General features: G+C 37.5%; 1 pseudogene; it reads left to right on the top strand.

The window, feature by feature from the left end:
- The first annotated feature begins 12357 nt into the window (after positions 1-12357).
- LOC121158467 lies at positions 12358-14024 on the top strand (annotated as a pseudogene).
- Positions 14025-25904: the final 11880 nt, after the last annotated feature.

Genomic DNA, 25904 nt, shown 5'->3' with positions numbered 1-25904 from the left:
ATACTGTACATACAATGAAACTGATGGGAAATTGGTTCTGCTACTGATAAGTATTTTTATCTTCACAATAACAATTATGGGGCCTGGCAGTGTGGCCTAGCAGCTAAAGTCCTTGCCTTGAACATGCCAGAAACCCACATAGGTGCCGGCTCTAGTCCCAGCAGCTCCACTTCCCATCCAGCTCCCTGCCTGTGGCCTGGGAAAGCAGCGGAGGACGGCCCAAGGCTTTGGGACTCTGCACCTGTATGGGAGGCTGGGAAGAGTTTCCTGGTTCCCAGCTTTGGATCCGGGCAGCACTGGCTGTTGTGGTCACTTGGGGAGTGAATCATCAGAAGGAAGATCTTCCTCTCTGTCTCTCCTCCTCTCTGTATATCCGACTTTGTAATAAAAATAAATAAATATTTAAAAAAACAATTATGGTGCTAAGGTTCAGTAAGCACCATAACATGCCAGCATTGGTCTAAATACTGCGCATACATAGTTTTAGTCCTGACAACAACCCTATCAGTCATTATTTTTCTCCACAGGAAAAAGAAAAATGAAGCATTGTAATCAAGGTCAGCTAGCTAATAATTGGCTGAGCTAGCTTTCAATTCAAAGTTCTGGATTCTAGGTCTTACCACAACCTGATTAAGTATCTTACCACAACCTGATTAAGTATTTTTCATATGGAAATTAAGGCACAGTGGAATGAAGTGACTTCTTGGCTTCCTTTGTTAACATGTGATAGACACCATGAGTCAAGCCTAATCTTTATAATTCCAAACTCCATATTCATAACCGCTCAGTGAGCTCACAAAACCACCACAGCCTCCTAAAAACAAGTCCACTTTGAAAAATATGAAAGTTCCCATGGGATGGAATACAACAGAAGAAAAAGTGAACAAATCATATTGGTGGCCTGCTCCACAGCATTTTACTCAAGTGGCTCAACCGTAGTCAGGACCTGTATTTCCACAGCCCTAATCCCAGACTAGTGGTCCTGGGCCAAATCTGCCATCTGGTCCCAGAACTGCTATTGTCAACACCAGCAAGGGCCTTTGTTTCCCTGGTCTTTACAAATCTTCACAAATCTTCATAGCAGTTTCTCCGTCTCCAGGAGCCACCACAAGGCTGGCCAGAATGAAATTTAATCTAGAGACCCAAAAATTGGATTCAAAATGGGAACTGCCCACAAGCCTGAGTCACAAACTGTATCCCCACAAGACTGTTTGGTCCTGGGAGAAGAAACTCACTGCCACAAAGAAAGGGAGAAGGCCATGGAAGAGAAGTCCTTTGCTAGCACAAAGCTTTTCTCTGCAGATGAACATTCTGAAGGAGCTGCTTCCTGCTGAGCCACAGTGGGATCTGGCCTCTGCCCCTACACAAATGAGAGAACTTTGAACTCAAACATAAAAGCAGAGCAGCAGGCTACAGAGTCTACTGCTCAGCTTGCTGGGAGTCCCAACCAGTTCAGACACCATATGTGCCCTGCTTATCCATCTGGTTCATTGTACAAGGCCAAACAAAATAGTGCAAACAAATGGCAAAACATACACTTTTTCCTTTGCCTTCAGATACACAGACTTTATCTTGCCAAGCTTTCCTGAAAATCGTATGATTTATGGGTACTTTCATAGAAAGTATGAATCTAAATATATCTGAGAAGGTGAAAAAAATTCCAAAGTTAAATCTTATTTGCAGACTAATCACCTACCAATCTTTTTTTCCATCTACCAATATTACTCCAAAAAGCAAAAACATCAGTGAAACCTCAGAAACGCAGTTTAAGCCCATGTTAACCCCGACCAAAAACAATCTCCACTTACGTGACTACCCCCAAAGTGTTCACATTATTAAATTGTTGCCTATAAAAAGGGGATTAGACTGACTTAATTAAACAGGTGTCAGAATGGTACATTTCAATGTAATACAAGAATTAATATTATAAGCTTTGAAAGACTATTATTGCACATTTAGCAAGCTTTATGTGATTTCTACTTTGGATGGCTTTGCGTTTGCAACTACCATCTTTCTACAGCTGACATTCCAAATTTTAGCAAACTAAACATTAGCTGTACTCTAGATCCGGTTTGCAAGCCTCAATACTGCAGCAGAAAAAGTCTGTTGTCAAGGTGATTATCCTAGAAATGTTAGGATCTTGTAGCAGTACATTTGGCCTATACCCATTAAATGTCAGTAGAGACTCCTTCAATTGTGAAAACTCAAATATCTGCATATTGTCAGATGTTCCTGACAGGTGGTCACAGTAACCCCAACTGAAAGAAATGTGTTTGGATTCTAGTAAGTTTTTTTTTTTTTTATCCTTACCATCATATTATGAAGTCCTTTTTTTTTTTTTTTTTTAACAATCTTTACATGGTTAATTAGGGCACAAAGGTTCAAGGGCTACAGGAAAGTGGGTAAGACTATTCTTTCCACATTTTCTTTTTTTTTTTTTTTTCTGTATCTGGGGTAAATGGAGAGATAAAGGGAGAAGCCCCATCCAGTCTCCCACCCATCCCAGGTCCCCAATGTGGAGTATGCTCTAAGGGTCTTTCTCAAATGGTTTTGATAGTTCAACAGTTATGAATTGCTGCCAGTCTCACCATTCCAAGCATGAGGAAGTCACTGCAGAATCCATTGATTGACATAGTCCATCTTAGAGTCTCCATTTACCCAGCTTTTCACTACCAACAGATGGCTGGAGTAGTTGATTGATTAGTTCTCCCTCTGTTGTAGTGCCAGGTATCTTTTGCAGGTTCTGATAGACTGTCATATCCTCTGTGCACACCTGATTGTGCTGTCCACTGATCCACCTGAGCCTCTGAGTAGACTAGGCTCTGGCATTTGTACTCCATTGCAGACCATGGAACCTGTGCTTCTCTTCATGATTGGGGTTCTGAGTCTGGCAGTTCGACTGGGGGGATCCTCAAAGAAACTTTGTCCGAGGTGATCCCAGACCAGATTCTTGTGTATACTTGCAAGTATAGGGCCTGGCACAGTTCGTTGCCCCAATCAGCAATAGTTGCAATCAGGTGGTTGCAATTGTTTAGTCGGTTCTGTTTCTAGCCCTGTCATCCACTGGAACCAATGGGTGTTGCAGTTCAGCCTGATTCTGCCCAGCACACACTCAGCCCTCACATAAACCAGTGGGAGCTGCAGTCTAGTAAGAGCAACCCACAATAATAGATTCTGATAAGTTTAAAATACCACTAATTACATTCTTGTCATTTATACACAATCATTCAGTAATAGCTAATAATACTCACTAATAATGTCTTGAAAATGAGTCATTAATGAAATTTTTAATTCAAATTACTCATTATCTTTGAAGTTCATGAAAATAATTCAATGATTTTGCCTTGCTGGAGAGACCGCATAAAAATCTGATCATATCCAAATTTCTGTATATTAACAGATGATATAAATACTTATTCCTTACAACAGATTCTTGAGATTCAGTCATTGTCCAAGTGCTAATAATTGGTTGCATTAGTTTTAAGATATACCACTTTGTTCTGAATTCCAGAAATTATGCCTGACATTTTACCTTTCTTTGTACTCCTATTGACACCCTAGCATGTATGAAAGTGCTGAGATGTGTGCCTGGAACAGCCTTCATACCATCACAAGAAGTAAAATCCAACCCATTATGGCCAGAATCTGCTATGACAGTTATGACTTCTGAGCTGCTGTCAAGGTGCATCTTCCAGTGCTGCACATTGGCTTCCATGTGTGGCCGCCCGAGTTACCCTAGACTGACTCTGTATGTTTGAAGGTTGACACCAAATGGTTTCCTGATTCCAACTCTGTAAGCACTGAATTTTGCAAAACTCTTCCTCCATTCTCTGTACCACACATCAGGTTCATTTTAGACCCACTGCCGTGTCTGTCTTGCTTCCCTAAGGTTACCACTGTAGACGCAGAGTGGTATATGAAGGCAGATGACTTGGCGATGGAAAAGATGAATAAGACAGGGAGATAGGAGTAGAAAGCAAAATGACTGGAGAAGAGAGGGCTGAGGGCTGAATGATTCATGATAATGTTGCTAAAAAAGCTTAAAAGAAAATATGTTTTAATGCAGAAGCAAACTATTTTTTATAATGTGCCTACATGAAAATAACAAAAACAAACCAAAAATGAACTTTGTTAAAAGGAGCTGAATCTGATCTATCAGTACACATCATGGTTTTATCCCAATGTCAGTGATTGTATTCTCTTTTTTGTTACACTACATTTATAAATTGTCTTACCAAAAATAGAAGATGGAAGTATCATATAAATAATATCATGAGGGCTTAGTATGTGACTAGTACTGGAGTCACTGCTATTACTGCAAGATAAGCATGAGTATTTTTAAAATCCATTTTATAAGTAAGGAAATTAACTATTACTACTCATAAGTGTCATAAACTAGAAATGCTCTGGTATTTTACTTGATGTGAAGGCCAGTGAATTAACCTTTTAAGTTTTTATCAATGCTTACAGCAGAGGGTAGAGATTATTGTTTCAGAAATAAAGGATTTTTTTTAAAGATTTTATTTTATTTTATTTTTATTGGAAAGGCGGACATACAGAGAGGAGAGACAGAGAGGAAGATCCTCCATCCGAGGATTCACTCCCCAAGTGAGTGCAACGGCCGATGCTATGCCGATCTGAAGCCAGGAGCGGATTTTTAACACTCTTAGAATTAACAGCAGAGTCAAAATTTTCTTTTGCAATTTTCTTGTATTTAACTAATTTTTACTTATAAAAGACAACAAATCCCACGTATTTCATGTGTGCAGTTTTTGTTTTTTAAAGATTTATTTTATTTTTATTGGAAAGGCGGACATACAGAGAGGAGAGACAGAGAGGAAGATCTTCCATCCGATGATTCACTCTCCAAGTGAGCACAACGGCCGATGCTATGCGGTTCCGAAGCCAGGAGCCTCTTCCGGGTCTCTTAACCATTGTGCCATTGCATCGGGGCCCATGTGTGCAGTTTTAAGAGCATACACATATTACTCAATCATAGGAAGATACTAAAGTCCTATCTTCTGCAATAAAATGGTGTGGTGCAATTGTAGACCATTATGTTTAACGAAATAAAACCATCCCCAAAAGACAAATATATTTTGGCCCCAATTTATAGTAAATAATAAAATAAGCTCAAAAATAGTACTGAGTGAAATGGATATTTTGAGACTTGATTAATGCTTTGCCAATTTTCTTTTCATTTTTTTAAAGATGTGTTTATTTGAAAGGCAGATTTTTACAGATAGAAAAGGAGAGATAGAGATAAAAATCTTCCATCCCCGGGTTCACATCCCAAATCACCACAACTGACAGCTGCACTGATCCAAAGCCAGAAGCTAGGAGTATCCTCCCAGCCTCCCACATAGGAATAGGTCCTAAGGATTTGAGTCATCCTTTGCTGGTTTCCCAGGCCATTAGCAAAGAGCTGAATCAAAAGTGGAGCAGCTGGGACACAAACCAATACCATATGAGATACTTGTGTTTACAGACAGAAAATTACCCTGTTGACTCACTGTGCCAGTCTCATAATTTATTATTGTTTTGGCAATTTTCTAAATGTTGATTCCTATCCAGCAATTCAAAGAGGGCCAGACAATACCTGAATACTCAGTTGTGAAAGGCAAGCATAAAATGTTTTACCAGTTTTTGTAATTTTTGTCCTAGGTTTTTTTTAATGAATGCTAGATATGCCTACTCTAGATTTTGTATCTATCATCAAAATTATGCATTATATGCAATTACATGAAACAAAGTGTGAAACAACGATAGTAAGTATCAATCTAAGGATGTAATAACCATTATGCTCAATGAAATAAGCCAGTACCAATGTTCTCTCTGAAATAAGGCAATCTTCATGCAAAATACAAGATCAATGGGTATATAGGTAAACACATGTATATATATATATATATATATATATATATACTCTAATATATCAACTGTATAATGGAGACTAGCATACCTGGAAGTAAAGATACATTGCAGTAGGCATCTCTGTTCCTGAATGAAAGAAGGACTCTCAATGATTCAGTTAAATGTACCTTGACAGTATGACACTGAATTTTTTACCTTGGTTATATCTACAAAGCCATGAAACACTTAAATAGTAGAATGCTAAGCTTGCAACTGTTGCTAAAGGACAATACTGTTCTGATAAGATGAAAGAAAGTAACAGATGAAGAAAATGAGGGACGGGGGAGAGAAGAAATGGAGGGTGAGGAAGAAATCCCTATACTTACAAAACTGTGTCATGGAAAACCATAACAATAAAAAAGAAAATGTAATAAAATATGAGCTAAAAATGAAGTATTAACATCTAATAAGTTGATCAAGTTACAGCCATCAGTAAATGATAAACCCAGGGTTTAAATATAAGTCCATCTCATTTGTGTGGCAAAGTTCTACCATAAACTATGAGATAAAGTGAGAGGGGCCCCAGATCTTTCAATCATTTTAGAATAGGATAAACCAAAAATCCTTCCTCAAGCCTTCCATTATTCCCTTTAGTTGAGAATTTTCTTCTTTCTAAGGAAGTGAAAATGAAAAATGCATCCTCTGGAGAATCACTAATCTCTTTACATTGCTGAGAAGTTTTCAAATACGTAGTAAACATAACAGCAACAAAAATAATGCTCTACAATATCCTTGGATATTGTCTTCAGATATTGTTTTAATTCTAGCTTGACTTAAATGGGAGATGCATAAAACATAACTATTATGGCACTAGTGCAGCAGAATTTTTCTATCTTAAGTTACTTTAGGTCATTAGACTCTGTTCAGAACATACTAAAATATGCCAAACAATAATAATGTTGCAACTCTTATAAATCTAAGGATATGGGAGATTTATTATTTCATATTCAGGGGGAAGTAAAGCTATTATTTTAAGCATATCAAAATTCCACATTTTAAATTTTCACATGTTATATTAAGATATTTCATATTTTATTTATAGAGCAAATCAATTTTTGCTTTATTTATAAAAGGAACCATTTTCATGTTTTTCACAATGCAGATTTGAGAGAACAGTGATATTTCTCATCATACCCTCCCTCCTTCCCACATTCCCCACACATCCTCATCTGTTCTTGGTTTTAAATTTTCACAGTGGTATATCAAGAGCCCACATCTGTTTTGTGAGTGTGCCTTCTGATTCCACAAGGTTTGGAGCCATACCCTCTGCTGGCTCAACACGCCTGTCTCATCCCTGTATTAAATTGGTATTGCTTGAGAGTTAATTGAGCTAGTTGCTTCACAACCAAGGTGAGGGCATAGAGGTCCAGGCTCTTAAACAGAGATAAATGGCTTCCATTTACTTCATACCCATTCCTATTGGACATTCTTTCAATGTCTACTGAAAAGGTAAACAGTATATACTGACATCCTGGGATAGTATTACTGACTTGTCAAAGGGAAACAGTTTCATCTGATCTTAGCCATGTGAACTCCCACAATGAGCCTCAGATGGAACACGGGCTTCCAGAGCTTTAGATGAGTCTTCCCGAAGACCAAATGTTTATTTCTACACACTGCAAAGACACAATTTCCTGCTTTATGCTCTGAACACAGTCATCTTCAACAAAGGAGATCCACCATAAATGCGTTTCTATTTTTGACAGTGTTAAAACTGACATGGGTCAGTGAAGTCATTTTCTTTTCTTGTGTTTTAAGCATGCCCAGAAAAGAGATTAAGTCTCTTTCCCAGGATTTGAAATCTGTCCTAAATCCATAGCCCTTGCAGATGCTGGTATGCTGCTTGGAATTTGGGAATTTCTTACTGATGAATATAATACAGCCACAGTCTCGCTTGGCTGCAAAGAGAAACCAGAGAAAAATACAGATGTGCTTTCGTTGGTAACATACTGTTGGGTCAGGATGTTGTTCTAATGACTCACTTTAAAAAAAAAAAAAGTGGCAGGAAAACTAAATTCAGACTCATGAGGAAGTGCCATGGCTTTTGTTTTACAGTGCTCCCAGACAACTGACTAACCAGGATTCCTTTATATAGACTATGTCTGTATGATTCCAAAATGCCCAATCAACTTAACTCTAAAAGCTAATTTAGTATCGGTTGTGCTTATGATATATGAAACTGGAGGTGAACTGCTTTAGACAAACTGCAGATGTACCATGTATGTGGAGTAGCTGATTATTTGCTAATTAATAGTAGTGTTTAATTAATTAAAAGGCACTGGGGTTTTATAGATAGATTTCTTGAACTCATTGTCCAGGAATTCACTCCCATAATTATTGTTATACCTGTCCCTCGACCTCCAGTTTAGATAGCCTATTTCTCAACTAGAAGAGATGGGTGGAGCGGGATTAACTCTGGGATAGAACCTCAATATCAGAGGCATTTGTTCAAGCACTCAGTCTGAGGTTTTCTGTTTTGTTTTGTTTGTGATTTGTTTTTATAAATCTCTTCATTAGGGTATTTCCTATGGTCTCATGTTTTCCTTTATATTAATATGTGTTCCACAACAAGAATTACTAGCACACAAGTTTGCTTTATGATCCCATTATTACTTTCATCTGTAACAACATTCATATCCATCTTCACCTCTCAAAAATTATCCAGATTTGAAAGACTTGCTTAAGGCTATATCTTCTGTTAAACATGTATGAATTCCCTCTTGCCTCACGTAATGACACTACTAAACTGTTCTTCCTTTCACTATCGCAGCTTCAGTCTACTATTGTAATTCTTTGTGTCCAAGTCTGTCACCACTTTGTTGTTAGCTTCTTAATAATTGTACTCCTGTTTAACAACAAGGATCCACTCGTATAGAGGAGCAATTTTTTTCTCATTTTAAAAATTCCGACATCTTCCAAATAAATATACTCAAAGACAAAGTGACGCAGAGTGGAGTGGGTGAAGACACAAGGGAAAAAGAAAATAACAAATGTTAAGAATCATCTGTTCAACTGGAAAGCCTGATATTATCTAAACATAAATACTCAGGTTGGCAAGCAGGGAAAAAATATTATTGATCTGCATTTTAATTGCCTTATTTTTCTCTTTAGCATATTTTTCATGTGCAAATAATATTTTCCTCTGATTAAAACATGAATACTTTTACTTGGCTTCCTTTCTGACAAGTTGTTTTATAGCAAACGGATTCTGATAATACAGTAAATTTCAATGTCTCTTCACAATCTGCATCACTTGCTTTAAAACAACTATTTAATGCCTCGATGCTTCCTTCCCTTCAGGCAATAAGAGGAGAAGACAAAACCAGGGGCACTAATATGGGACAGCACTGCCAGTTAATATAAGACAGCACTACTACAATTCACATCTGTATGAAAATTGACTTTAGTGGGTGGTTACTGCTACAAATGAAAAGGTTGCTTTCTGAAATGAGCTACCTGTATCAAAGACATAAAACTTTCAATTTCTTCTTTATTAAGTTCATTATGCTTATTTGAGAGGGAAAGTTCCAGGGAGGGAGGGTGAAACAGACAGAAACCTCTAATCTCTTGGTTCATTCTCCCTATGATCCCAAGAGTTGAGGATGGGCTGTGAAGATGCCAGGAGCCAGGAATTCCATCCAGTCTCCAACACAGGTTGCAGGGGCCTTAGCATCAGGTCATCTTCACTAAATGGGAAAAGAATAAGCTGATGCAGAAGCCATACTTAATCCAGGACTCAAAGGGGATGCCAGCATCACAAATGGCTGTCTTAACCTGCTGTGCCACATTGCCAGTCTCAGGTGAAATATTTTCCTAATAAATCACCTGTAACTTAAGAGTGAATTGTGCTCATAATAATTAATTTAAAATGCTAGTACAACCCTAAATATATACTTTTAAATAAAATTTGTTATGCTGAATTCAGGAAGCAGATATTCTTCAGAATCTGTGATTGTCCAAATGGGAATTTTATTTTCAATATTGCAAATGTCCTGGATTTATGGTTTGCCATTTTGATAGCTGAGCCTGTTTTCTTTCAAATGTGTGACACTAGATGCTTGTACATCCTATTTTTTAAACTGACACTTCACTGGCCTCATCATTTTGATTTGATTTGACTATTAAAAACAGAGTCCATGAGTTTTTACACTACACATAGCAAATTGTGGACTTTTGGTATTTGCCAGTACTGTGCTTAAAATTTCTAACACTTAGCAATTTTCTAACATTGTGGTTGAGGTCATCTTTGAAAGACCTATATTTATATTTTCCCTGTGTGATGCAGTTCCATACGGAACTGGCTGACAACATTTGAAACCCTCCATTCATGTGAGACTGCTGAGTGAAAATGCAAATGAGTAGGCAGCAAACCTTCCATGTTACAGAAACACAGAAGCTTTTTATCCTCCTTTCTATGGTGACTAATATTATCATAGTCAAACAACATCCAATGTAGATAGTAAAGAGAAGGCATGTGTGGCATCTCAGAAGATTAAGTAACTGAGAAAACATGGCAAGAAATAGCAATACAAATAAAGTATCCCCTATACCTTGGGATGCTCCCAAAAAGTCACCCACAAGGTCAAAGCATTCAGTGTGATTTAGGGCAGAGAACATAGCTTGTAATTTACATAGGACAAGCTGAAGGATTTAATCATGTACTTGTGACTATTTCTTTTTCATAAAAGATAGCAGAAGTCCTATGAGACATTTCAGTTTACTCACAGAGGACCCTTTCTCTTACTATCTATCATAAGAAATCATATTTCCTTCTAGAAACATGGTTCTTTTTTTCTCAAAATTTATTTATTTTTATTGGAAAGGCAGATATACAGAGAGGAGGAGAGACAGAGAGGGAAATATTCCATCTGCCAATTCACTCCCCAAGTGGTCACAATGGCCAGAGTTGCACCAATCCAAAGCCGGGAGCCAGGAGCCTATTCCAGGTCTCCCACGAGGGTGTAGGGTCCCAAGGGTTTGGGCCATCCTCAACTGCTTTCCCAGGGCACAAACAGAGAGCTAGATGGGAAGTTGGACCACTTAGCCATTAGGCTACCACACCGGGCTCTAGAACCATGATTCATAAACATGAGCAAGCATTTGAGACTCTTGGAGATATACATTTCATCTTCAGATTTCTGATTTCTGGTTCAATAAGTCTTAGATTGGGTCTAAGAATTTACCTTTCCAAGAAGTCTCTGGAAGTCTTAGCCCTAGCCTTCAGGCTAAATTTTGGAAATCACTACTTTAAGAGGCAACTGTGGAAACTAGAAGTCTGAGAGAGAATGAGCAGAGAGCCAGAACTGAGAGCTATGGAAAGGAGCAGGATCTATGAGGTGTGAGAAGAGAATGGATTTTTTGAAAGCTTCAATTTGACTATGATGAACAAAGAGATAAGACAATTAAGAAAAACTACAAAATTAAGAAACAATTGCCAGAAAAATGTGCAATGGAGAAAGGGTGATCATAGACCAAGTTCTCTATAAAATGACAGTGACAGGGACAGAGTACAAGAATGTAGCCCTTTGATCATCTTCTGGCCCTTCCTTCCTGCACACTAGAAGGATGTGCTGAAAACCTCAAGCTAAGCCCTTTACAGGAAAAAACGCCATCCTCTTGATTATTCAGGATTCAATCTTATTGCGAAATTCAAATGCTAGTCTAAATAGAAAAACACAACTCGGGTTTTTTTTTTTTTTTCATGGAGTATCCTTCTAATCCTGCATTGTGATGTGGCCAAAGATTTAGGGAGATACATAGCACAGAATTCAATGCTCTGTTCTTTCCAAATACCAATAATCCATTCTTGAAAGTCATATTTTTGCTTTAGACTCCCAAGGTTGCAAAGTTCTGGAGGCCACAAACTTTTCATTTCTCTCCTCACTAGGTTTTAGGGGAATTGCTTTCTAGGTTGGGTTGGCAAAATCTGAAATTCCCAGAATCAACACTCACATGCTTCTGAAGGCCAAAAAACTCATTCTCATTTTTACTTCCTTCAAAGCTTTCTAAATTTTCAGGATTTAGGCCAATGTGCCTGAGAGTCCAACACCCACAGAAGTCACAATAATGGGAAAAGTAAGAGAAGCACAAGTAATTTGACCTAATAAAGAGTGATAGAATGTGCAATGTACTGGAAAAAAAGTGAACTTCAAAATCCATTAATATTCATATTTTCTAAACTATGGAGGCCAAACAACACACACATTCGGGCCAGTGGTATAGCCATCTTTCCATTTGTTAGCATGGCTGAAGTTAATGGAAAATAAAGATGTGATGCCCATTTCATCTTTCCTATTTGCTATTCATGGAAAAATGAGTACAGTGTAGAATACGTTTTCATAAAGACAGATGTTTTTCTAGACCTGTTCATTGCTATATCCCCAACAGGTTAAACAATGCTTGGTATACTCTGTATACACGCCATAAATATTTGTTGAGGGACACAGAGAAGAGAGAAAGAGGCAGGCTACTGAACAAGCTTCCAAGATGGCTCCAACACCAGTTATCCTGTTGAAAGAGGGGGCTGATAGCTTTCAGGCCATCCCCCAGCTTGTGAGTAACAGTGCCTACCAGGTGATTGCTGAAGGTGTACAAATCATGTTGGGTCCTCATGGCATGGACAAACTTATTGTGTATGGCCAAAGCAAAGCTAAAATTTCCAATAATGGGACCACTTTCCTGAAGCTCCTTGATGTCATCAATCCTGCAGCACAGACTTTAGTAGACATTGCAATAATCCCAAAATGCTGAGGTTGGCAATGGCACCACTTCAGTGATGCTGCTGGTTGCAGAATCTGAAGCAGGTGATACCATATGTGGAGGAAAGTTTGCAGCCCCAGGTCATCGTCCAAGCTTTCTGCACAGCCACCCACTTGGCAGTTAAGATCAGAGAGATATGTGCCTTTGAAGAAGCAATATGAGTGGAGCAGAGCAAGCTTCTGGAAAAGTGTGTCATGGCATCATGGCAGCCCTGATTTCCAAGCTGATGTGTCAGCAGAATTTTTTTTTTTTTTGCTACGATGCTGGTTGATGTGGAGATGAAGCTCAGTGATTGTTGCAGCTTAAAATGACTGGAATCAAGAAGGTCCAAGGTGGAGTCTTTGGGTAGCTGGTAGCTGGTGTTGTGTTCAAGAAGATTCTCTTACACTGAGTTTGAAGCACAACCCTAAAAGTGCAGTAATCTCATCATTGCCCTTTTAAATGTGGAGGTCAAACTGAAATCTGAGAAAAAGAATGCTTAAATCAGAGTCCACACAATTGAGGATTATCAGGCAATTATTAATGCAGAGTGGAACATTTTCTGTGACAAGTTAAAGATCCATCAACCGGGAACCAAAATTATCTTGTCCAAACTCCCCATTGGGGAAGTAGACACCCAGCACTTTGTCAACAGGGACATGTTCTGTGCCAGGGCTTGAGGAAGCTCCAAAGAGGATGATGATAGCCTGTGGTGACTCCATCCCCACCAGCATGAATGCTCTGACACCAGACATGTTGAGCCATTCCCAAGTGTTTGAAGAAACCTAGATTGGAGGCAAGAAGTGCAGTTTCTTCACTAGTGCCCCAAAGCCAAAATGTGCACCTTCATCCTCCATGGTGGTTCTGAGCAATTTATGGAGAAAGATAGGTCCCTGCATGACACCATCATGATTGTCAGGAGGACCATGATTTGGTGGCTGATGGTGGGGCCCTTAGGATGGAGCTTTCCACATACCTGCAGGGATTATTCAAGGACTATTACAGAAAAACAGCAGCTGTTGAGTGGGGCATTTGCCAAACCTTGGAGGTTATCCCATGCCAGATATGTGACAATTCTGGTTCTTATGAGACAAGCATTCTCAACAAGTTGTGGACATGGCATGCCTAGCGTAGCATGTGGTACAGGGTAAACATCAACAATGAGGACATTCCTGACAACTTTGAGGCCTTTGTGTGGAGTTGGCTGTGGTGAGCATCAACATGCTGACAACAGCCTCAAAGGCTGCGCCATCTGCCTCATCTCTTCCTCAGATGAAGCCATCAAGAATTCCTGCTCCACTGTGGACACTTCCCCAGCAGCAGGCTGTGACTGTCCCACTGAAAGACACTCTGTCTATCCTCTGGCTGGCTAAGGGTGTATTTGCTGTCCTTAGCTTGGTTAGTTGCTGTTAGAAGGAAGGAATAGTAGTTGACTTGTTCTGTTCTCATTTAACACTTAGAATTAACAAATAAATAAATATCTGCTGAATGAACAAATGAATAAATGAACACTCACAAGATCATATTCTATATCACTTTAAAACATAATCCAGTTCTACTTTTTTTAATCCACACAAATCACAATAATTTAAAAGACTCATTGTAAAAGAAAGATAAAAAACACAGTGAACAAATATAAGGGGCTCTTTATCAATCGATAGACATTTGTGGAGGCCCAGACTCTTATTTGTACAACCCACCAGGCTACTGCTTGGATTTTGCCATTAAATTATTATAAACTCATGTTGAAATGTTGACCATTGGACTGAAACTCAACTGGGCAAGTATGTTTACATCTGGATATGACTTACGTAGCTGCCAAGGAAAAACAGAAGTTTAAATGATGGAGTGCTATTATAGATTTTAATGATTTCAGACAAAGCAAAACATTCTGAGAAACCCAAACACAGAGATTGTGAACTTGATCTGTGCTTCTTTTCATTAAAAGCTGCCTAACCTGACTTTCCATTTGGGAAAACTATCATTACAATGTTACCACCTATTTGTCTTTCTGCTCCCGCCAGCCTCCAAAGTTCTTGGATCTCTGCCTGCAGCTTTTCTCTTTTATCTAAAGCCATTCTAGGAGACCATGATCCACTAGAAAGAAAGTCAATCTTCTCTGATCTGCATGGTTGCTTCCACCCATGGGTTGCTTCCCTTGGTGAAGCACTTAGCACTAAGCCAGGAGCACACAAACTCTGATAAAACACTCTGGAGGAAGAGCAGATTTGCTGTTGCAGCTGTTCATCATTTGTGAACCTCTGTAATGTTTGTCCTGGTAACATTGCCCAGCTTGAGGGAAATTTTAGTAAGGGAAAAGAATATTTTGGAATTTATTTGTCTTTACACATGGATATTTGGGAACCACTTCTCATTCCTACTGTGTAGCAAGGATTTTGTTCATAGTCTGAGGACCATAGTCTTTGTTACTTTTTAGTGCCTTTTTAAGCTGCACCAACGTATTGAGGACTTTTCTGTGCTTTAAATGCTACTGCTAGGAGGAAAATATAACATCTGTTACTCAAAGTCCAGTGTTGTAGAAAGATCATGAGATGTGGATTCTGGAGATCTGCATTGAAGCTACAATTCTACCACTTCTTCACTTGAAGTTGTTTTCATTACTAACCTTTAAAACACATGCTATAGTGAAGACTTAAAGAAAAATAGCAGAATGCCCGTAAGATGCAAATGAAACAAACATGAGATGAATATTTTGTCAAAGTGATGAACAAAAAAAATTTAAATCATGCTCTTGATGCTATTAATATAAAGAGGCTTCAAAAGTTCATGGTATAAAGCACGGCTTGATGGCCTAGTGGCTAAAGTTCTCGCCTTGAACACACTGGGATCCTATATGGGTGCTGGTTCTAATCCCAACAGCCCCACTTCCCATCCAGCTCCCTGCTTGTGGCCTTGGAAAGCAGTTACGGACAGCCCAAAGCTTTGGGACCCTGCACCCATGTGGGAAACCTGGAGGAAGTTCCTGACTCCTGTCTTTGGTTCAGCAAAAGCACCGGCCGTTGTGGGAGTAATCCATTGGACATAAGATCTTCCTCTCTATCTCTCTTGCTCTCTTTTAAAACAAAAAGTTCATGGCAAATTATCCATACCTACAATGTAAGGTTACACTTAAATAGCAGAATGATGGACATGTGATTTTTTAGGAAGGACTACACTACTACAGCAATATGGGGGAGATCCGTGAAAACAAGGCATTTGGGAAGGGAGGGGTGGGAAGAGGAACCTCAGAGCCTATGCAACCACGTTGTAAAATAATAATAATAAAATTTGTTTTAATAGTTCATGGCAATTGTACGCAAAAATGCAAAAAAGTAGATATATTTTAAAAATGTTTTACACAACAGCCAACTATCAACTCCATTTTCCCTGAATTGTTTGAGGTATTTTTGTAGTATTTGTCTGTATAGAGTGGAAATTAAGAGGGAAGGTGTGAGTTAGAAATGAACTGTGATGATAACAGAAAAGCAGGAGTGTCAGGACTCTGTGGGGAAGGGTAGCTTGCAGGCTGGAGATGTTGACGGTAGAGAAAAATAGTGATCCAATGTTGACTAACTGCTAGGTGAGAAACCTGCTAGTCATCACCCCCAAAAGAGAGCATAAGCAATTTGACATGCAAAAAGAAGATGGAAAGATGAAGTATACAATTTGGAACCTTAACAGTTTATGTCTGCTTTATATTAAAGCAGGTTCTACAAGATCTTTCATTATAGGTGAAAGAAAGAAGTTTGAACATAATGTAGAGAACATAAATAAGATTGACGTAACATGCTGGATGTGATCATATTTTATCTTGTTTATATTTAATAATAGAAAACATTTTTCATGTCTTCTTCAGTGTGCTTAAACTCGAATGAAGCTATGCTGTGACAGAAGCAACTAGTTGTCTACATAAACACTTGTTCTGCATCTTTCTTAGAAAGCTCATTTTATGATGAGTGTATTGCTACCCAAAACAATAGACAGTATTCTAACTATCTGCTCACATGGGAACAAAGGTGGAACTCACTTGTACTGTGACACACACTGTTTGTAGGTCTTTATGGTAAACACATAAATGGAGCTGATTCAGCAAGGAGGATACCTTTAATACCCCTCTTTCCCTGGCTTCCTATATATTCCTCAGGGCACACAATCTCAAATATGTCTGTGTTCTTGTATGACTTCCAGAGGCAGGTTTTTGCAATAAGACTACATTTGCTCAAACAGCAACCTCTCACTTTTGCCAGAAGACCCTCTGTTCAAAAGAAGGGTCATGAGATGGTCATCACACCAAGCCATGCAAAACCATGACAGAGAAAGAGTAAACCTGATGGCCTGGTATATCACAAAGACTAGAACTTTACAAAGAATCAGGCTGTGAGGATCAGAGATAATGGAATCTATAGGACACAGCATTATGTTTGCTAAGTGAAGGCTGTCTAGAATCTAGAAAATAAAATAGAAAATATTCCCAACAAATATTCACATAAGAAATAACAAATGTCTTTAAAGCATAGAAAGAAAAATTCACATTTCAACCATGGAAAGTCTGGATTAACTGTATAATGTTCTGGAAATTACCAAAATAATTCAAGAAGCAAAAAATGGGCTCTCAGTCATAAATGAAGCAGTTGGCAAAATATACCCCTGCACTGACCATTGGTATAGATAATGAGTAAAGTCAAGAATAAATTTTGCACACACACATATTGGCACTTGTCTTCCTTTTTTATTTTGAATTTTTTTTATACAATACGGACAAATTCATGTATTTCATATATACATATTTAGAGTATAATAGTACTTTCTACCCTATCTTCATTGCCACCATGCTCCAATGCTCTCGCTCCCAAGGCTAGATTAGCAAGAAAAAATGCTTCTGAAGTGCTGTTTCTTGGTACCCCTTTTTCTTGTAGAGGACATCTGTCCTGGTAGAAGACTTCTCTTCATTTGCAGGCACTTTATATTTTACTATTTCTGGTGATTACTTCGATTCTCATTTTAGGGTTTATAATGACAAAGACGTAAAATTTTTTCTTGCTAATCTGGCCTTGGCCTTTTTTTAAACTCCAGGTTGTATTCTGGCTTAATGTGTGACTGGAAAAGTCATCTACGAACCCAATTTCATTTGTTTTAGTTCAGTTGGTTTTACTGTCTGCATGGTTGAGAAAACACTTTTTCATCCCCACTTGGACAGTAAAAGCCTACAGAGAGAGAGACAGAGATGTCTGCATTGATGTTCACCTATTGTTTAAGTGCTGGCTCCTTGCTGGGATATTAAAGGACCTCTCATGTTGAGTACTTATGCTTTTTAATAAATTCTTCTCTAAAAAGATAAAATTCAGTTTCCATTCATATGATGCAACTTTATTATCACACCTCTTGTATAGACATTTCTAAGTTTAGACACACATGCGTAGTCACAAACAAGTTTTCATTCAAGTCCAAGCGTGCTCACAGATGTACTCAAGAAGTAACACACAAATACACTGTTATCAGGTTTATTCCATAATACCTATTTTACCACTAAAAAGCATAAACAAATTAGAAATATAGCTTCATGACCCTTTCTTAATGGATGCTCAGACTCCTTTGCAAATACACAACATAATTTATTTATCCAATACCTGTCTTCTGAAGATTTAAATTATTTATAAATCTTTGCTTTCACATACAGCACTGCGATAAACATGCCTACATCTTAATCTCTGCCTACATTATTTTTGGGAGAGTTCAGCAGGATATTAAAAGAATAAAACAGTACAATCAAAAGAGAATTTATTCAGAACTATAATAGTAGCTTAATATAAAGAGACATATTAGTGTAATATGTCATTTGGGTAGATTTAAAGGATAGTTGTATGACTGGTTTTATCTAAGCTCATGCAGGGTTGGCTTAAAGCTAATATCTGAAAGTTCCTAAGAAGCAAAAGAAAATTCTCAAAGAATATCTAAGCTAAACAAGACTTACAATTAACAAGTCAAGGATGTAGTGTTTGACATAGTGTTGAGTTGCCATTTGGGATCATTCAGTGTATGTAATTTGAGTTCTGGCTACCCTGCTTCTGATTGTGTTTCCTCATAAGAGACATCTGAGTAATTGCAATACCTGGGTCCCTCTACCCATGTGGAAAACTTGAGATGAGATTCAGGCTGCTTGCTTCAACTAGGCCCAGCCTCAGCTAACACAGGCAGGGAGTAAACCAGCGCTTGATCTCTCTCTCCATCTGCCCCAACACCCTTCAAAAAAATTGGTACTACTTTTATGTCAGCACAGAATAGCAAAGCACATTATGACAGCAGAACTTGTGTACTGAGTCCCAAGCAGCATATGAAAAAGTTCCCGTAATATTCCTGTCTTCAATACCTCTTACTCCCTCACATGTTTCTTACCTATGCTACATGTAGGACTGTCTTTTTATCCCTGCTCATTCAGCTTTATAAACCTTATGATGGCATTTAAGAAGAACCTGGAATGTCTGGATAGGCTTCCCAGCATGGGAGTTATATTTAAAGGAAATAAGGGACAGAGCAGGCCGAACCACAAACAAAAGCCTAATCTGAAGCTAATGTGAGTAGCTTCTTTGCTTTCAAGCTTTTCCCAAAGCCTTTGACTTAAAATCAAGAACACAATACAGATACAAAAAGAGAGGAGAGAGAACTCTAGTTCCTAAGAAGGTAATACGACCAATTTATGATATTCATTTCCTGACTCAGACCCCTACATTGCTCATCCCATAAATGAAGATAAAGGCAATACTACAATGACTCATAAATATGGATTTCCAGAGACAGGCGTTCTGTTCTCAATTGTGTTTCTCACCATTAATATATTTAATCATTCAGCCAAGCATCTTGCTCAGTTTATTTATTTAGAAAAAAGGAATTCAAACAGTTAAAAAGCAAATGAGTGGGAAATGATCTTGTAGTATATTGGGTTAAGTTGTATCTGAAATGCAGGCATTCCATATGGGAGCCAGTTAACGTCCCAGCTTTGACTAAGCCCAGTCACAGACTTTGTGGCCACTTGACGAGTAGTTGAATTCTATACTTTAAAGCTGGCTGCAACTAATTTAATATTTCCCAAAATTAAAAAATCAATATTAGTATTAGTATTTCCTAATTCTTCAAAATGGTTCTTGCAAATATTTGGGGGATCATGTAGTTCCAGAAAATAAAAAAATGCAATTACTCTTCAATTTACTTTTAAATAGATCTTCTATTTTTTTTAAGATTTATTTTTACTATTATTTTTATTGGAAAGGCGGATATACAGAGAGGAGAGACAGAGAGGAAGATCTTCCATCCAATGATTCACTCCCCAAGTGAGCGCAACGGCCAGTGCTATGCCGATCCGAAGCCAGGAGCCTCTTCCGGGTCTCCCACGCGGGTGCAGGGTCCCAAAGCTTTGGGCTGTCCTCTGCTGCTTTCCCGGGCCACAGGCAGGGAGCTGGAAGGGAAGCGGGGCTGCTGGGATTAGAACCGGCGCCCATATGGGAACCTGGGCGTGCAAGGCGAGGACCTTAACCACTGCGCCACCGCGCCGGGCCCTATTCATTATTTTTTTAAAGACATGCTATTTAAGACATGTGTGAAGGTCCTAAATCAATATCTTCATCTTAAATAATAAGTTGTTTATTAGTACAGAAACTCAATACAATTATTTGATTAAAATTATTACTAAAAAGCATGCATGAAAATCTTAGATCATTGTATCTCTAACTTCAAAAAACATGTTTACCATTCAGTTTTATTGGCTTCAATACATGACGTTTCCAGCTGAAGTTATCTAGTTTATCACTCCACTTAAAGAGTACAGGGGCAGAAAAGGCACTACAGAGCAGGGCACCGCAGTCATGTGTTTGGTATGTCATCAGGAATCTAATGTATTCTTTATATCGTTTCTATCTTTCGGACATCATCCGCTAAATATCAGTTGGGCATCTACTATACTCCAAAAGCACTGCAAGAAAGGAATGTCGACTTCCAATTAGTTGAAAGCAGTTTTGCCAATTATAACCTCACTATCCTGGTATAATTTACGTAGCCTCTGGAATCTTAATTTGCACTTCATGAAACATTGTTAATAATGTCTACTATAGAGTACAGGCCTAAGACTGAGATGATTAACACAAGTATTATGAAAATGAACCCATAAGATTGGACATTTGGATTATCAGTTAAAGAAATGGGTGAGGACAATTCTGTCTCACAATATCTAAGTTCAAGTTCTGACTGTTCTTATTCCAGTATCCTGCTTATGCACACTTGTTGGTTTAAATCTTTGGTCCTTGTCATTCATAGAGGAGACTTAACTGGAGTTCTTGTTTCCTGGCTTAAGTCTGGCCCAGCCCTGGCCATGGTGAACTTTGGAGTTTGAACCACAGGATGGGAGTTTTTTCCTCTCTCTCTCATAAATAAATAAATAAATAAATAAATAAATAAATAACTATTGCTAAATAAATGAATGCTCAGATTACTGCACACATTGAAAAATCATTGGTCAGCAATGACCCTAAAAAGAATCAGACTCAACATCTTGATTTTGTGTGGTTTTGCAACTTCTTGAATTTATTCCTTATATAAAAGCAGCTGATTTCATGTATGCCTCGTGATACAGTTTTAAGTGCATAATGATACTTTCCCCCATCCTCCTTTCCTGCCACCTTCACTGCCACCTGTCTTCCTTCTTTGTTTCTTGTTTTTCTTTGAATTTTTAAATGATATCCTTTCAATTTGCTTGATAATCACAATCTTATTACTCAAAAAAAATAAAAAGCAATAAGTAGAATAACCATTATTCTAAGAGTGTAGATAAGGGCTATAAATAATAATCAAATCTGAAAATGTAAGTTTCACTCATATATTACATTTTTATACTGTATCTATTAGTTACCATGAATCAGGGAAAACATGATGTTTGTTTTTCAGACCTGTGACTAATTTCACTAAGAATAATGATTTATAACTGTATCCATTTTATTACAAGCAGAAATTCATTCCTTTGGTAACTGTGTAGTATTCCATTGTGAATACATACCAAAATTTCCCCAGAACAATCTTCAGAGCTAAAAATGACAACCTGAATACAAAGGATTGTGAAAAAAAGTGAGACATGGATGGCAAAGGGAAAGGACAAATAAGTGCTTTGGTTTTTTCTCATTTGTCATTTTACAACAGAATATATTTCTAAACATAGGGAACTATTCTTATTTGGAACAATTATATTCAGAAATTGCAGCCATCCTCTGAAGCCAGTTCACATAAGCTAAAATATTTCTCACCCTATGAAACTTATTGAAGATTTTTTTAGATTTTGCATATTTTCCCCTTAAAGTAAATGCTCATTACTATATGAAAACCTACTGAAAGCTCATAATTAGCTACATATATCACATATACTTTATAGACCTTCCATAGCATATTTGAAATTCAGGCTGGCTGTGTCCCATCAACTTACCACAGATATAGTTCAGTAGCAACTGATTGGCTCTCAAAAAGCACAGATTTCAAAATTAGCACAAGGCAGAAAAGCTAAACAAAGTTTTACAAATCAAAGATAAACTATGTGAGAATTATATTAAATTTTGCTTTATTGATACCATTCTCTTCTACTTTTACTTGGATAATTAAGTGTTTTCACCATCTGCCCTATTTCTCTCCCATGTCATAGTGGAGATAGGAAGGATAACTATAAAAACTGAAAGACAGAAAGGATCCACTGTCTCGAAAAACTTTCTAACCATTGTTTTGAATTTTGAACATCATGAGTTTGAATGCAAATGTTTATATACAAATGCAAATGGGAATGTGAGCTTGTACTATAACATCTAAAGCTTTTCTGGGACTCTACTTAGTCCACAACTCAGAACAGCAAAAGCTTCCCTCTTGAATTGATTCCAAGCTTTCCACATTTTTTTTTTTTGGTCTTGTATTGCCTTGATCAACTTAATAATATTGGTTTTCTTCTGCTATTTGTCCCCTATGTTACTTATATTTTAAAAACCATATTTTTAGCAATGTATAAGGAAAAAAAAGCTTAATTCAAAATTATGCAGAAAGTATTTATTGCTAAAAAATAGATAAATGTAATTTTCCCATAAAGCCTTGCTAGCCCCTGAGAAGTCATTTGAGTCTGTAGGACCCAAATTTTGGCATGTGCATTTTGTTTAGTGCAGTGATATCATTCAAATTTCCTTTAAGAAGCAAAAGTTTACTTTCCTGGGTTTCAGCACAAATTTGTAATAATTAAGAATCATCCAGAGATATGGTACCATTTCTAATCAATCTGGAGGCCACACCTCAAATAGTCCTAAAACATCTAATTTTATGTAGGATGGATTTTAGAACTAGAAAATCAGAACGCATCTTTTAAGATTCTACAATTTTCACCTACAATGAAGTAAGTCCCCCAAATTAAATACATTTTTCCAAAACTGTTTTGCTCGTAGTGACAAAATTATGACTATAACCCAGTTTTTTTCCATCTTCCCAATATTTTTAATTTTAAGTATCAGAATAAAATATGGAAAAATATTAGCTGTTTAATTATTAAGGACAAACATTTACAGTGACTAAATTCACGTCTAATCAAAATCTATTTTCTGAATGTATAACCAGAAACACAAATTATATCCCAAACCACTCGACTTCTTTGAAAAGGTAACATCTGAATACCATCTTAAATTTGTTTAAACCAAGAAGTTTAAGCCTACGAGCTACTGATTCTATTCCTGTGACATACTACAAGGATTTTCTTTGGCAACCCAACAGAAACCTCACATGTTGAAGTAATTTATTTCTGAACCTAATATCCCCTGGAAAATTCTTTCATTTAATTAACTCTTTTTTTCTTTTAATCATATAATACACTTTTTAATTGAATGGGAAAATTTCTCATTTCTCTAATAATAAAAAATACACTGAAAAGGGAACTTGATAAGAGGGGTGCTATGATATTACTTAGACACTGCACATGGTTCAAGTATTTCCAAGATGTTTGCTTGGGAATTTTACATATAAGCTAAGTACAATGTATTTACAAAGATAATAGGTTCCAAAAATCTCTTTCTAAGTACTTTCTTTGAGCTTGTAAATTAACTATTCCATGAAGCTATTGGATGTCAGGTATTAGCACGGTTGAGTCTTTACCCTGGTTCCAGTAGCATTTTTATTCCTATGAGGTTTTTATATTAAACATGTATGAAAGAGACACTCTTCTTGGAATCCAAACAAGGAACAGAGCAGGAGGCTGTTGGAGTTGAAACAGAAATATCAGTCAGGAACAGACCTAGTATTGGCATCTGTTCTATCTGTAACCTCCTATGACACTTTTCCAGATAGAGAAAACTGACAATGTATTGCCTGCGACGTGCTTTCTTATATTTGCTGTGGTTACTTAAGAAAAGGAAAAAACAGAAGATTCCGAAATTACAATGTCCTTTTTCTCTAGTTGTCAGCACTGTTGATCCAAGAGGATTAGAAAGGCAGGCATGTCTGAGACCATCCAGGCATTCTGTCTCTCCCAAAGGACCCAGGGATCAAACTGTTTCTAAAAATCAAAAGACTATGTTTTGAATGGAATAGAAAGTTCTGAAAACAGAAGAAACTGGCTATTAATATTTGATGGTGTTGGACAGAAGCTCACTAGAGACAAGTAAACAGTGTCACAGTGGACATTAGTAAGTTCTAGCTACCTATGTGGCTCCTGAGGCATTCCCTAATAGCTTTCTCTTTGATCCTTTGTGTACTGAGCATCAATTAAGTGCTTTGAATTTTCTGATTACCATTGGTAGGAGTTCTATTTCTCTGTTTACATCCTACCAACCACAAATTTAGTGTCCTTTTTCTGTGAGAACTTAAGATCATGAATCTTCTGATGTCATTAAAGACCTCTATGACCCACATTGTGTCTGTGGAAATTTTATCTGTTTACACAGAAAAGTGCAAACACTAAATGGAACAGTATCTAAGCAACTATCATGTAATCTGATTCTAAATGAGAGCAGATGAATATTCTCTCTCTTCCTTCATCCACCCCCACCCCCTCACTCTAGCTCTCACCCTGCAATTTTGAAAGCCCAAATAGAAACCACCTACAAAAACAGCATTGAACATGAGGAGACAACTTAATTGTGGTTATGGCTTCTTCAGCTGTTTCTCACACTTAGCAGATCATAAAGTATTACAACGTGTTTCCTCTCCACAAGGGAACTTTAATCACTATTGATCAGAAAAATTATTTTGTGCAACTTACCTGTCCAATTACATGCATAATGTTGTTATGTGAACTTGGGATTTGCTGTTAGTCAAATTTAAAACCATGAGATGCTATCACATAGAGCACAAAGAGTGAAGCTGGGAAGAGCATACTTCACTGGAAGCCTCTCCCAACACTTATGATCATACTGGTAAGGTTTACACATTCAGAGGGAACTCTAAGACTATCCCTGAAAGTATATCAGGTATTTATAAATGGTTAAAAATAGTATTTGTTATAAATCATCTCCTAACATCAAGATCTAATATGCAAAAGAAATATTATAACTAGCAAAACCGGTATCTTTTAAAATTCCGAAAATTCTAATTCAAAGGAAATATAGAAACCAGATCACAATTCAGGCACAATCTCTGTGACTAAACTCCACTTTGAGAACTCTTCCAAACAAAGCACGCAACTACAATGATGAGAGGAAAGGTCAGCTAAGCATCTTCTGCTTAGTTATGGACAATCAGGGTGCTTGAGAACCTGAAGATGGAGAAGTTGTAGCTAAGGCATAGTCCAGGAGTCTTTCAGCGCCTTGCTGACACTTGTTGAAGTAAGAATCCAAATTGCTCATTATGTCATAGTATTTTGCCAGATGAAAAATATCTTCCACATTAAGATCACATGTGCTCTGTAGAAGTCACTAAGGTCATTTTTTTTTCGAGGGTGGGGAGGGAGAGTTGGGCAACTTTCTTACGCATTTCAAATATGTTCAAATAATATCTTTGTTACTAGCACTGTGCTCTCTCTAAGCTGCATAAAGTAGCTTAGAAGTCCTAGGGCTTCTGGAATTCCTTGGACAATGTTCTGAATAATAGAAGGAAAGGCAACCCGTTGATTCTTTAGCTATTGAGTGTGTTTATAGAAAATACCAGAAATTCTATTTCCAGTGTTAAATTTATGTTGAGTGATTTCAGATCAAGCAATTAATTATGATACAATAAAAACCATTAACTTCTGCTCTCCTGAAAAGACCCCCAAGCCAAGA

The sequence above is a fragment of the Ochotona curzoniae genome, unplaced genomic scaffold (genome assembly GCF_017591425.1).
Source record: "Ochotona curzoniae isolate NIBS_2020 unplaced genomic scaffold, NIBS_Ocur_1.0 contig_3819, whole genome shotgun sequence".
In the NCBI taxonomy this organism is placed as follows: Eukaryota; Metazoa; Chordata; class Mammalia; order Lagomorpha; family Ochotonidae; genus Ochotona; species Ochotona curzoniae.
This window is presented reverse-complemented; position numbering and strand designations above follow the sequence as displayed.